The sequence below is a fragment of the Pleurodeles waltl genome, chromosome 6 (assembly GCF_031143425.1).
Source record: "Pleurodeles waltl isolate 20211129_DDA chromosome 6, aPleWal1.hap1.20221129, whole genome shotgun sequence".
NCBI classification, from domain to species: Eukaryota; Metazoa; Chordata; class Amphibia; order Caudata; family Salamandridae; genus Pleurodeles; species Pleurodeles waltl.
In genome coordinates, this window is record NC_090445.1 from 974465823 (window position 1) to 974479400 (window position 13578).

Sequence of the window (13578 nt, forward strand, 5' to 3'; positions counted from 1 at the left end):
GAAGTAGAGACAGCAATGCAAAACTCTCTCTAGAACAAAGTAATTAACAACATTTTGAAAACATGTAAATAATGAATATCCCTGCCAGTATACAAACACATAGGGCCCCTTTACGAGTTTGGCGGTACCAGGACCACCATGTTGGCGGTGGCGTTCTCACCGCCAACAGGCTGGCGGAGAAGACCACCATATTATGACCATGGTGGAATTCACAACAGAATACAGCCAAGGCACCGCTGGCACCACCACTAGTGTCTGGCCGCCACAGATGACGGTAGCCACCTGCACGCCAGCAGAGACCATGTTTCCACCGGACAGATTATGAGGTTGCACACCACCAAGGTTTCTGCTGCGGTCGCACCACCACATAAACCAAGGCGTAAACCAACTGTATAAAATGAGACACTCACCTTCAGGAAGTCATACTCATCCAGAGCTGCCATGGCACCTGACCTACATGTCTTCCTGCTGCTCGTACTTGCTCAGAGACATCGCAATCAACACCGAAGACGATGACAGCAACCGTGAGTGCACACACTTACCTGTCACTGTTGTAAATTGCCAAAGTTTGTATGCTCACACAACATACCAATCGGGAACGGGGCGAGGGCGACACACACAGATGTAACCTGACACTGACACGCACACTCACAGACAGCCACATACACACTCACACATACACAGTACACACACTTAGGCCATCACACACACACATACACACACAGGTCAAAAATACACACCTACTCCCAGAAACACAGCACCGGCACAGTCACACACAACAACACACAACAACTGCAACACCATCAATGCATTGGCAAACACCCACAATAGACACAACCCATTGACAAATCACACATACAACACAACGTATCACCAGCAGGGAACAAATTCACACAATCACACAACCATACAACGCAGCATTCGACATACCCAGCAAACACACATCACAACGTATCTGACATACCATTCACCAAAAACATGCACACACACACAGTCAAAGCACACAAAGCCACAAAATACTGCAACAAACACATTTCAACACAAACACCACTCAATACCATGACAACATGTCCTCAACTTACACATGGCCATCACACAACACACACCCATCACTGGGGGACAAATGCACTGCACACAACCTCACATACTGCCCAGATAAACCAAGTAGCACATGCACCACTTACACACAAATAGTCACACACAAACAATGTAAGCCGTTCCCAAAAATGCCCTAAGAAAAGAAAAACAGGGCAAATATATAACATCGAAACCAACAACTGGTTAACAACAATTATCTATTAAAAGTTAGAACAAATATGAAAATGTCCAAGGACATAGGCCAGTCCAAATAGAAGTAGTGCAACATGCAGTTGAAGCACATCTGTGTGCCCCAAACTTGACTCCTGACTGCCATGTAACTTCTACAGGTAGGGGCATCAAGGGGGCAGGAAGGCATCTCAGGGGTTATTGGGGGGAGGGGTAGTGGGGAGGTTGGGCTTAGGCTTGAGAGGGGGTCCTTTGGGATTGGGCTTGGGAGGGGGCTTAGGTCTAGGCTTAGGGGAGGGTTGGGTTCTCTTGGGAGGGGTCAACTTCTTGGCGGGAGAGGGGCATCGGTACTTGCAGGAGGGTAGGGGAGGCCTTGGAGGTGGAATGGACTGGCCTGGGGAGGGAAGCAGATCATTTAGTGGTCTCACAGAGGGGAAAAGGAGTAGGAAAAAAGATCAAAACATGAAATAAGTACTTTTTAGACACACTGGGATGGTAATCAGCAGGTGGTTTGGGAGTCGAGGATGAGGGAGTGGTTGTCTGACGTATCGGTGTGGTTGTCGTGGGTGCGTGTGTTTGGGAGGTATGCTTGTGGGAGGTGGGTGACTGTTGGGTGGGTGAGTGAGGGCAATTCTGTGTACGGGGCTGAGGGGTGGAGGAGGTGCTGGGGGATGCAGTGGTGGGAGGGTGGGTGACTGTTGGGGTGGTGACTACAGGTATGGTGGATGTGCTGCATGTAGGAGTGTCAGTGGTTGTGATGTCTGCGGGTGTAGTGACTGGGGTGGATGTTTGAGGGTCTGCCATGGTGCTGTCTGTGGGTAAGATTGATATGGTGGATGGATCTGTGAATGTTGGTGTAGTGTCTGCAAGTGTGCCAGGTGTGCTGTCAGTGATGCTGGGGATGGTGGGGGTGTCAGGGCAGGTGGTGACTGTTGATGTGTGTGCAGGTGTGTGTTGCTTGAGTGCTTGCCAGTGGTGTGTCTTGTGATGCTTGTGTTTGTCTGAGCTACCCTTGGATGTTGAGGTGGATGCATGCCTGTCTGTCTGTGTGCTTTGGCTGGGTCAGGGAAGAGGGGTTTGGGTTTGGGAAGAGGAAGGTGGAGGGGGGACGGGAGACAAAGGGTGACTGGCTGCCATCAGTGTGGAGGCAAGAGCCTGAAAGGATCTTTGTAGGCCAGCCAGTGCACTGTGAATGCCCTTCAGGAATGCATTACTCTGTTGCATCTGAGTTGCAAGTCTCTGGATGGCATTCACGATGGTCGACTGACCCACAGAGACTGACCTCAGGAATTCAGTAGCCTCCTCACTGAGGGCAGCAGGGCTGATAAGGGTAGGGGCAGAGTTGCCTATGACAAAGGATATGCCCACCCTCTTGGGTGAGCAGGCACAGCTAACTGGATGGGGAGCTCCAGGGAGGGCAATGGTAGTAAGGGGGGTGGTGGACTTAGATGGTGCTGGGGTGGTCCCAGATGGGTCTGCCACCACCTGGGAGTGTCCACTGGAGGAGGATTCCGATGATGAAGACGTGGATCCTGTCTCCCCCGTCACACTGCCCTCGCCATCCGTGCAACTGGGTCCCTCTGTGCTGGTGGCCTCAGCACTCCAAGTCCCACACCCAGCAGCTTCCCCATTCAGCTGTGCCCCGTCTCCTTAATCTGCCGATGCTTATGCACAGAAACAGAAAGTGAGAGAAAGGGCCATCACATTCTTAACATACTCATACTTTACAACATACACATTAGTAACAACACATCTATGTCAAATAAAGCCCCGGTAAAAAGTTACTAGTTACTTCCAACATTCCCATTTGATCAAAGTCCCACACACAACATAGGCCAACCATCTGAGCACTACATAACCATCCCATCAATTCCCAGTAACTCAAAAACATCAAGCACAAGATGAATTGGCTACATCTAAAATCTCTCCCCATACAGATCATCACTGTCTATCAACAAATCATTTTAAGGAATTGCAGTGTCCTGACAAAACAATATCATGCCTCTCTGTACTCCTCACCTGCCCAGTCCATCACCAGTAGTAATGCTCCATTAAAGTAAACTCATCTCACTTCAAACACAACACAGCATGTTGCTTTCCAAACACATGCCTAACTTATCATTCTGTACACAACTTACACAATGTCAAACACCTCAGATGAAGACACTACATATGGCATACCCAAACTGTGTGCCTCACATAATGACATAGCATGTCATTAAAATATCTATCTGAATACAATAAAACAATTCATAAAGAATATCGGGGCTCACGTATCTAACTCATTGACACATAGACAACTATTCTACGTCCTGCAGTAGGGACCTACTTAGCACAAAGGATACACAACCACAGCGATCATAGTAACACCACTAATACAATAGACACAAAACAATGTGCATGAAGGGCTCATAGCATTCCACCATACATGCTGATTATAAACCTCTACATGACTACATCTAAACACCCTAATCACTAAGAACTGTTCAAACATGTTATTCCTATTGCCTTAGTCCAGAACTAACACTTAAACAACTGATTACTAAAGTAACACTGAATGACACATACTCCTAGAGTCAAACAAAATGAATGACAACACATCCCATAACACCAACATGTGTATGTCTAATGGAACACCTGCTACATGACTTAGTCAGGCAGAAATGAGTAGATCCATTACTAAAACTGTCAAACAGCCTCAGATTCACAAAGGTAAGTCTGGCAAAGAAGAGGTTTCAACATTACAGTGGCCACAAAGTATCCATTGGCACATGATGTAGGCAGGAAATAGTTCTTGTTGCAGTCACATAGGTATGGTATTACCTTATGCGGCATGGACAATATACATGGGCTAAGGGATCAGCAAAGTAGCCACTTACCTTCTCATAATCATATACATGAGACTAAAAGGTATTAATACACATGTCAATTGTATGTCTTGAAATGTCAATGTATAATTACCAACATGATTTCCACTATGTAGGATGTACACCCTGACCAAACCTCACCTTTCTCAATGTATAAATCTGAGCTGACAATGGGGATACCTCCTCAGACCTCATAGGGAGTGTAGTGAGTTTGAAATAGCTAATTCCTGCTAGGGATGACAGCCTCACATTAAGTTTTTCTATTTCATGAAACAGGATTACTTGGCCCTGTTACTCATCTGTCAGACCCAAAGTTGCACATAGAGAAACATCAAGTGGAATAGGACTGATCTGACATCAAAGAGCTATAGAACTGATCAATTGGGTAAATTGACTTGGGAACACTAGGTGGGTAGGATGACATATCTGGTTACACATATATATGGCTGAGTAGAATTACACATATGACACAGTCACATCTGCATCTTCACATGAAGTCATACCATTTTGTTGACATAGGTTGTGAACATGTCCCTGTACACAATACTATGGCCACATCTGTGTTTCTGTGTTGCCAACTGTAATACTGTGTCTACCTAGGTGACACTTAACCTGTATGACTTACCACATTGTCACAGATTAGATGCTTAAACATCATACACTGATCTTGCAGAGGCATGTACAAGGGTTTAATCAGTACATACCCCCTTGTGCCTGCTGTGCTGCCCTCAAACGCCTATCTACCTCAGGGTAGGCCACCGCCAAAATGCAGGCAATTGTGGGGGGGTCAAGGTCCGACGGGCACCCTACCCTCGTTGGGAGGACATCCCCAGCTAGGCCTCTGCGGTCTTCCGGTCCAGCAGCTCAGGTCCTTCAACCGCTTCCTACAGTGGGTGCTCTGTCAGCTGTGGACACCCAGGGTCCACACTTTCTTGGTGATGGCACGCCAACTTCCCTTTTTCTGATGAGCGTTGACCTGCATGTATGACACAGACAAAAGGAAAAAGCATTGTCCACATGCACCATTCCAATAGTAGTGGACAGAGCACTTCAGTGACAGCAAGTAGGCAAACATTCGGATCCTCTCAGCTCACACCCATTTACAAATTAGCATTTGCGTGCATCAACACGTTCACAACTTTACATTTCAGGTACACCATCATACACCACACCTATCACACATTGGTTTTGCAGTGGACTCACCTGCTCCTCTGGTTCATACAGGGGTAGGACCTCCTCCATGAGCTTATTCAGCTTTTCCGGGGTGAAGGCTGGGGCCGTATCACCAGCAGGGTGTGGCATGATAGCTCCCAGAGGCAGTACATAGCAACTCAGGTAGTGGAGGTCTTGCTGGCTGCAGTGTCAAGAGTCAAGTGAGCAATACTGCAAAAGATGGCTGCCACGTCCACCACGTACGTGATGTCACTGCCGGCAGACAACACCATTGGCCCAAGACTGCCAAAGGCAGCAATGTCTTTCAATCGCAATTTCCAGCGCGGTTGTGACCGCCTACCGCCATGACGACTTCTGCTGGTGGACTTAGGTCACTTCCACATGTCCAGTACATTAGGTCAGGCAACTGCCATTTAAAACACATTTCATGTATAGAAGAGTTTTAAAATCTGCGTCATGAACTATACCCCATATTGTGCAGTATATCTGTAAGTACTGCCGTCATATTTCTTTGTCTATTTGTGCGTCTGTGCAGTAAATGCTGTGTACCTGGAGGGCATGTGATAGCAATGTAAACCTACTCTGAGCTTCCTATGTGCTTTGAAAATGTAGATCATATATTACAATATGTGTAAGACATGTCAGGTCGGGGGGACTTACAAACACGTTCAATAACAGATGAATATGTATATGTAGTTCAATAGTTAGGTGAGGGAATGTGCACCAATGAGGGTGTCATCGGAAGCATAGCTATGTGCTGTACTGTAGATGACAGAGATAGTAACCGACCTCAACAGCAGATATGTGTGAGTTGTTTTTTTAACTCTAGATGATGTGTGCATGCTACAAGTCACATACTACTGTATGTTTACATCTTTTCACATAGTTACCCTGCCATAAGGAGAGGAAGACAACTATCAGTGTACCGTCCTCTAGTAGACCTGCACACCATGGAGGAGAGACATTATAACCAGACATATTGGCTAAATAGTTATACTATCATGGATCTTTGTGATCAGTTGGAGCCAGATCTGATGCCTGCCATTCGCAATCCCTACAGCATACCTCCCATTGTTCAAGTCTTGTCAGTGCTACACTTCCTGGCCAGTGGCCCTAACTGCAGGGGTGTCTCAGCCCATGCTCAGTCTGGTTTTGAAGGATGTACTATGTGCATTGTTGAAACACCTGGACAGCTACATCAAGTTTCCCCAACCTGCAGATTTGGCCATTGTGAAGGCAGAGTTTTATGCACTGGGACACATTCCACATGTGGTTGGAGCCATAGATAGCATCCGTGAAGCTTTGGTTCTCCCCAGTGCCAATGAACAGATGTATAGGAACAGGAAAAACTACCACTCCATAAACGTTCAAGTGGAGGGTCTGGCAGACCAGCACATTTCACAAGTCAGTGCTAAGTATCCAGGATCAGTCCATGACTCTTTCATCATGCGGAACAGCAATGTCCCACTGCTGATGACACAATTCCACACACAGAGGGCCTCTGGTTATTAAGTTACAACTGAAATGTATGTTTGCAATGTAACTCTCCAGCCATCACAATGTTGCATGTCCCACAAATATGTTTGTGTCGTCCTGCCAAATTGTTCACAGGAGACTTTGGGTATCCAAACCGTCCTTGCTTATTGACACAAGTGAGGTACCCAACCACACCAGGGGAAGTTCGCTACAATTAGGCCCCCGGGAGGACAAGGCTTGTCGTTGAGCAGATCCTTGGGCTCCTGAAGACAAGATTTAGTGGCATGGACATGTCAGGAGGAACCCTTCTCTGCTCCAGGCCTCCTCTACTCACCCAACAATATATGTCAAAAAATAGTTGCCTGCTGACTGCTCACAATCTTGCCCCGAGATGACAGATACCATTTATGCCAGATGAGGGAGAGGGAGCAGAACCTGTGGGTGGAAATGCAGATTTGCCAAGTGGTGAAGAGCCAGAGGAAGATAAAGCAGGAAACTCTAGGGCAGATCTGATCAATTAGTACTTCAACTGATTAAAAGGTATGTGAATTTGATGTAATGTTGTGATGTAATTTTGTAACCTGAAGTAGATGGGTAGCATGTTACCTCCTTTCTTGCACCATCTGTGAGGTTGTAGATAGCTCCAATGCCTATGAGTGAGTTGTGCATGCAGACTGAAAACTTGTATTGTGTACAGGACAGAGTGGTCTACAGTATCATGTATTGTTGCAGATGCAAAGTCACACTTGTGGACATGACTTCTCTAATTTTAGGAGTGCATTCTGCTATGTCTAATCCCTTTTCTCTTTCAATCACAGATTTGCCTAGATTCTGTTTGGCTCATCATCCTTGGCAAACAACGGACAGTCTCAGAGCAGATGGGAATTGCAGACAGACATGTGAAGGTGACATGGCTTAAACCAGGTACTATTGGTCTTGATTATGTGGAGTGTAACAAACATTGTTAGACTCTCAGGACACTGGGGTGGTAATTGTTTTCCTGTTAAGTTCACCTGTAGGGTACAGGAGGTTGTCAAATGGTGTCATTTGTGTCTGAATATGTGTCTGGCACATGTGTGAATGTAGAACCGTAGCCTCTACCATCACAATGGTTTCTGTTGTATGTAAACTACCTTGTACCTAGCTGTCAGTGTGTTCCTACTTTGCAGACCAATGTGCATTTCACTGTGAACAGACAGGTGAATGACAAGCCCACAGGTATGCAACCAATGTATATGAAAGGTTCCAGGACTGTGGACATCAGTACTGATCACTGTTTGTACAATGGGATATGTATCTTTGGAAGCTATGGTATGGGTATGTGATAAGGCTTTACAAGGTGATACAAAGGACCAATTTGTGTGCCTCCTGCCTTGTTGGTAGACTAACATGATCCGAACTTCTGTATCCTGTGGTTTAGCATTGTGTGACACCTTAGCAAACATCCTGCTGCTGCTCTTAGTCCTGCTCTATGTGCTGTTACCATATCTACCAATGATTGTGTGTAGTTGTAATTCACAACTTTTTTTAACCTGTCCTGTTCCAATCCTATTGTGATGAGTCTCCTGCTGATGGAGTCCACGTTTGATGTCCATAACAATGGGTGTACAATACAGTGGGATATATTCAGACTACAGTTGGCATGCATAACTATTGTAAATGGATGATAAATGACACATTCACAGGACCTGTGTTTAAGTGTGATTTATTGTGAAATTAAAACAACATATATGACTATATAGGTAAAAAACACACCAAATAAACAGTGATGGGTTCAGTCATGGTGACTGGAATTATAATTATGAGGGTATCTTCTACACCATCATGATACACAAGTCCAGTTCCTTTCACCATAGGAAAATGGAGATTGGTTACAGAACAGTCAACAGGATGTGTCTGGTTTACTTCCTGGCAGTGGGTTTGGTCTTGGCATCTGCTCCTACTGGATGTGTGGGTGGACGTCCATGTTTGCGGGGGTTCTCCAGCTACAGAGGATGGGGTGTCTCAGGCATGTCCTTCCCCTGACAGGGGCGCCATTACACTAGCAGCCACAGATGTAGAATGGCCTGATGTTTCATTGCTAGTGGAAGGGGCCAAATGTTGGGTACAAAGCCTACTCAGTGTGGTATTCATGTCTCTCTTTAACCCTGCAATGGACGCCAAGTGAGCATTTTATGCCTGCCACTGCTGCATGACTTCCTGGTGGTTGTCCCTGTGCAGCTTTTGGATTTTCCCCCAACATAGTGATAACTTGGCCCATCATGCCGTGGGAACTTTGGTAAGCTCCCAATACTTGGGAGATGGTTTCCTGGTCAGTATTCTCCCTTTGAGACCCCATCCTCTGGCCCACACACCCTACCCCCACATTCCTGTGCCCCTGGCACAGTGTGCCCACTAACAGTGGTGGCAGGTCCATCATTGTCAGGGGTGGCAAGGTGAGACTCTGGTACCTGTACTGTGGGACACACAATGGATGATACAGTCCTGAGGACACATGTTTGGGGGCGAATGGTTGCCTGTGATGTAGATGCAACAGGGCTGGGAGGAGTTGATATGGGCAGGGTGAGGCTGGCAGTTGTTGACTGACCAGGTGTCCCAGAGGGCCAGGTTCGCCGTCAGTGTCCAAACATTCAGTGGTGTTTTCCTCCCTGGGGCCTTCATCCAGAGGGGTAGTGACAGTTTCTGGTATTCTCTCCATGGTGACAATGGAAAGGTTACCTGTGGAAGAAGTGAAAGACAGAGTTCAGGTTGAATTGGCAGTATTGATGCAGATGTGCAAGATGCAGTCAGTGCCTTAACATGATCCCCAGCAATGACATTGACAGCTGCTGCACAGAATAACTTAGTACAACATACAACTCTGTGGCTTGAATTCCATACTCCATGTATTGAGTTGTTCGGCTAGGTTGGTACTGTTTGCACTGCTAATGGCATCTGATATTGTCTGATTATTAACATGGCTGTACACCTCTGTTACCTAGTGAACTGTCTGGCATGATAGATTGCACAAATAAGAGCTGTACAATGCACATTGGTGTCCTTGTAGGAACACAGTATGTGAGTAAGCAATGGATAGGAGTACTGCAAGTGCATCCACTCAGCCATCTGAATTTCCAAATCAGGTGAGTATTTTTCCAGCTTGGGATCTTTCATCTATGGCCATTTTAATGGGGCACTCAGCTATAGCTGTGTTTTGCTTAGGATGCTAGCCATCGCCATGTACTGTTCCACACTCTAACAATCAAGATGGTGTAGATAGAAAATTAGGTTAACATGCATGACATGTAATATTAAGTGCAGTGTCCAGGTTTTGAAAATGTTGGGATATTGCATTCTGGGAGTTGTAATGCTATGGTTAGCCAGTGCATATGGCTGGGTCCAAACTTGGGTGGCATAGTGAGCAAAAGAACGATGGATTAAACCAGATCTGTGACTTGGGGTAAATGTTTGCATTGTTCAGCCTGCCGTCCATCATCCTTTTGTGTTGCTAAAGCTGCCCTAAGTGGGAAGGGTATGCCCAGACGTGGGTCCCTTGCTCACTGTGCCACTGGATTCAAGCTAGCCTGGCTGATGACGGGTGATACCCTGAAACCGGTCCCAGGATGCTTGTTTCTGGTCCAGGGAGGACCCAGCCTAGCAGTTCGGTCTGGACTGTTCCTATAGGGAACAGGGTCAAGACTGATTTGCATATGGCTGGGTCCAAACTGGGGTGGCATAGTGAGCAAAAAAAGAATGGATTAAACCCAGATCTGTGACTGGAGGTGAATGTTTGCATTGTTCAGCATTCCGTCCATCATCCTTTTGTGTTGCTAAAGTTGCCCTAAGTGGTAAGGGTATGCCTAGATGTGGGCCCCTTTCTCACTGTGACACTGGATTTAAGCTAGCCTAGCTGATGAAGGGTGATACCCTGAAACCAGTCCCAGGATGCTTGTTTCTGGGTCAGGGAGAACCTGGCCTAGCAGTTCAGGCTGGACTGTTACAGTGGGGACAGGGTCAAGACTGATTTGCATATGGCTGGGTCCAAACTGGGGTGGCATATTGAGCAAAAAGAACGATGGATTAAACCCAGATTTGTGACTGGGGGTGAATGTTTGCAGTGTTCAGCATTCCGTCCATCATACTTTTGTGTTGTTATGGTTAGCTAGTACTTCACGTGCCATTTCCAAGGGCTGTGGGGCCAAATACATTTAGTGGAAATGTGGCATGCTAGAGAGGGGTATTAGATGGTTAGGACTGAGTTGTAGTGGGTTGTGAGTTGATTGGGGTGGGTTTAGGTGTTGAGGGAGCATGCAGGACTAGACAATTAGGTGACATGAATGTTGTGGGTACTTACCAGACTCCACTCCCCTAGGTATTCCTGTCAGGCCCTCAGGATGCAGGATGTCCAAGACCTTCTCCTCCCAAGATGTGAGACTAGGGGAAGAGGTCAGTCTTCAGTACTGCAAGCTGGTGCCTGGATGCTAAGGAACAAACCTTCCCCCTGAGGTCATTCCACCTCTTCCTGACATCCTCCCTTGTACGTGGATTACTGCCTACAGAATTCACCCTGTCGACTATCCTTTGCCACAATTCCATTTTCCTGGCAATAGATGTTTCTTGCACCTGTGCTCCGAACAGGTGTGGCTCTACCCTGACAATATCATCCACCATGACCCTCAACTACTCATCTGTGAAACGTGGGTGTTTTTGTGGGGACATGGTAGTAGTTGTGAAGATTGTGTGGTTGTGTTCAAAGTGAATGGGTGCAGAGTTAGGTAAATGGTGAGGTGTTGGTGATGTGCTATGAGTGGGTGGCAGGTTTGTGGATTGTGTGTAGTACTAATATGTGTGTTTAGTATGTTGTGCAGATGTGTGATGTGTGCCTAGTGAAGTGTAAATGGGTGCCTATTCTTTCTAATTTGAACTCTCTGGGATGTTGCTTGTCTGTGGCTGTGTGTGGCGTTTTGATTCCAAAGGATTGTGGGTTGTGTAGGGGTGTGTGGATATGTGGGGCATTCAAACTATCTAATGTGGTGTTGTGTTCAGTGTGATGTGAGTTGAGACCGCCGCGGTTCGCACCACCAATGTTTTTTTCACCATGGAAGAACTTCTGTCGTGATTTGTGGATTGTAATCTGATGGGAGGATTTTTGTCTCGCTGGCAATGCTAGTGGTGGGACCGCCTCCTTTCTGCCCCCTAGTGTCATGGAGGTTTCAGAAATGTGGCTGTTTTTTGGCAGATTTCATAGTGTAACTCTTAATACCGCTGTCGGACTACTGCCAACATGACGGTCCTTTGGCGTTCCTAAAAGACCACCAAACTCATAATGAGGCCCATAATTTTGTCATAACAGAACTGCATGTATGGTGATAAAATATAATTGGCCAATTATTGAAAAACATATTTGCAATCCATTCAAATTAATCAAAATATGTTTATGTGTTAAAATATTCAGGCATCTCATTAATTCAGTGTTTACAATACAGAAAGATTTATCATGTTCTATTCTTCTTCTAATCACATCAAATCCAATTGAAATTCCAAATTATTGGTCCATCAAATCAATGGATGTCAGCAGGCCTTAAACAAGACAAAAGAATGCCGGCATGTGAACTCACAATATCATTTGATCACAGGTATCCAAAGCTGGAAGCAACAAAGCTGATTCCATCAATTCAGACTTTGCAGTATCTTTGAACAAAATCTATGTGTGAGTTTTCCAACTTTGTTTCAGACCAAATTACTTCTGATAGACTATTACAAGTCCAGTACAACCATTCATTAGCTCCGGAAAATACATTCAGCTATCCAATCTATATTATAGAAACATAATTGGTGTTTCTGTCATAGTCAAAGTGTGATTATTAGAGACTGCCTTTAATCCCTGGATGTTGGCAGAAAGTTCACAGTTTTACAGTACACTCCTGTAGGAGGCTGGCCTGGCTCGTAGTGGGTACCAGAGGTACTTACACCTTGTGCCAAGTCCAGTTATCCCTTATTAGTGTAGAAGAGGTGTTTCTAGCAGCTTAGGCTGATAGAAGGTAGCTATGGCAAAGCAGCTTAGGCTGAACTAGGAGACATGTAAAGCTCCTACTATACCACTGGTGTCATATGCACAATATCATAAGAAAACACAATACACAGAATTACTAAAAATAAAGGTACTTTATTTTTATGACAATATGCCAAAAGTATATCAGTGAGTACCCTCAGTATGAGGATAAGTTATATACACAAGATATATGTACACAAACCAAAATTATGCAGATAATAGCAAAAGGAAGTAATGCAAGCAATGTAAAGTTACAGTAGATTGCAATAGGAGCACATAGGTATAGGGGCAACACAAACCATATACTCCAAAAGTGGAATGCAAACCACGAATGGACCCCAAACCTATGTGAGCTTGTAGAGGGTCGCTGGGACTGTAAGAAAACAGTGAGGGTTAGAAAAATAGCCCACCCCAAGACTCTGAAAGGTAGGTGTAAAGTGCACCTACTACCCCCGAGAGCACAGAAGTCGTGATAGGGGGATTCTGCAGGAAGAGCAAACACCAGCAATGCAACAACAGTGGATTTCCGGACCTGAGTACCTGTAAGACAAGGGGACCAAGTCCAAGAGTAGCAACAGTGTCGAGAGTGGGCAGGAGCCCAAGAAATGCCAGCTGAGGGTGCAAGGAAGCTGCCACCTGTAGGAAGAAGCTTGGTGTTCTTCAAGAACGAAGAGGACTAGGAACTTCCCCTTTGGAGGATGGATGTCCCACGTCGTGAAGAAGCTTGCAGAGGTGTTCCCATGAAAAAAAGACTGTAAACAAGCC